The following is a 2,129-nucleotide window of genomic DNA, read 5'->3' as shown; positions in this document are numbered from 1 at the left end:
TTTTTTTTTTTTTTTTAAAGACTGAAAAAGACAGAAATGAAACAAAAAAACGAGACAGAAAATGGAAATAAATTCACACAAAAGAGGAAAAACAAGTCAGCAAAATGAGAAAAATGAGAAAAACGGGACTCAAAAGACACTCGTTTTTGTTTATGTTTGTTTATTTATTTGTTCCTGCTGACTGAAGTCATCTCTGAGCTTCTCTCCTGCTTCATGGTGGCAGGACTTTTATTTTGAAGTGAAAAATGAACCCACAGTGAAGAAAAACAAGAAAAGAGCAAAGAAATAAAAACAGTGAGAGTCTGAGTCTTTAAGTTGAAGTGTTATTTTTTTCTATCTGAGTGAAAGATTTGCTTCTTAAACTTTCTGTTTCTCACAGAAGCAAAGAAATCGGACTTTTATTTTGAAGTCGCTCCCTCTCAGCAGGAAGTCTGAATGTCGTCACTGTGGGAACTTCATCTCTGAGCAGCAGCTTGTGAAGACTCCTGCTGGTTTCTGATCCCTGAGGCTCCTGTTGACCTCCTGAACCCTGAAGTCAATGTTTTCCTTCACAGGATAAAGTTTCGTGAACGTTTCGTAAACGTTTCCTAAAACAACCCGTCTCCAGCTGCAGAGGTTCCGTGTTTCCCGTCAGAGTCAGGTTCCGGATCAGAGCCGACTCGTCCGCCGAGTGTCTGACAAACCCGTTTTTCTGGAGCGTTTGTGGGAAGAAGGTGTGTCGGCGTCCCAACAGCCGGTTTGTCCTCAGGAGCTCGTCTGTGGCCCTTCAAAGTAAAGCAGCTTTAATCCCCCAAACAAACGCTGTGGAGTCGCTTCCTTCATGTCAAAGTCCTGAACAGTGACCACATGTCGGGAGTCGAGCTAATCCTCTGATACCAACAGTTTCTGGGCGGTTTTGGCTCTTTTTGTTCACTGTGGCTTCATGTTTCACTTCAAAATAAAAGTCCTGCAACCAGGACGAAGGAGAGAAGCTCAGAGATGACTTCAGTCAGCAGGAACAAATAAATAAATAAACAAACATAAACAAAAACGAGAGTCTTTTCTGTCTCATTTTTCTCATTTCTCCCATTTTCTGACTTTGTTTTTCCTCTTTCATGTGAATTTATTTCTACTTTGTGTCTGTTTTTATTCATTTTGTCATTTTGTTATTTTTTTGTTTTGTGTCATTTTCAGTCTTTTTTTGAAAAATGTTGTCTCTTTCCTCTTTTGTGTGAATTTGTAAAAAAATTTTGTGCCTGTTTTTCCAAATTTGTTTCTAATTTTTAACAAATTTGTCAAAAAATGATTGTAAATGATTAAAAGAACCCAAAAATCTAAAATAATTTAAGATAAAATACGCACATTACAGGAGATGGAAAAGAAATAAACCAGTTATAAAATCAAACTGAAAAAATACAAAAACATAATCATAATAATTATTATTACACCAGAGTGTTTTGGGGTAATTTCTGTGTAATTTTGGACAACTTTTGTGTCATTTTAAATATTTTTTTCAATCATTTTCAACACATTTTAGGTCCTATTGAACATTTTTTGGGGGAAATATGAGAAATATTGAATTATTTTCTACATTTTTTGGTCATTTTGGGACATTTTCGTGTGATTTTAGGCACTTTTCATGACATTTGGAGCAATTTCCAATCATTGAAAAACACGTCTGTTAAAATCAAATCAGTGTTAAACCCGTCCAGGCTTCAGAGGCTGGTCTATGGCTGTGTTTTCCTGCTGCCCCTGAACGCCTCGTCCTCCACTGTCGGGACCTCGGGGTGGAAAATCTGCTGAGTCAGGACCGTCAGAGCAGCACAAGTGTTTTCATTCAGCAGGATTGTTTCTCCTTCACACGGGAGGCCTCGCTGAGTCGACCCGTGACATGAAGCTGCTGCAGGACGGGCCGTGGACCCGACCGGCGGCGCCGGCTGGAGGTCCGGCCCGTCAGAGCGCCCCGGTCTGTCCTCTGAGCTGCAGCCCGGCTCGGCTCGGCTCTGTTTAGCCCTCGGTGAGGTTAATGAAGCGAAGCAGCACATGACTCCGGTGGACGGTGGTCACCAGGGCAGCAAACATCACATGCGAGTCCTTTAACGAGTCACGGCAACGATGGAGAGGCCGAGATGAAACCATGATGAAGAACG

Source organism: Stegastes partitus, unplaced genomic scaffold (genome assembly GCF_000690725.1).
Source record: "Stegastes partitus isolate 25-593 unplaced genomic scaffold, Stegastes_partitus-1.0.2 Scaffold1694, whole genome shotgun sequence".
NCBI lineage: Eukaryota > Metazoa > Chordata > Actinopteri > Pomacentridae > Stegastes > Stegastes partitus.
The sequence above is the reverse complement of the archived record's forward strand: the minus strand, read 5'-3'. Positions refer to the sequence as shown.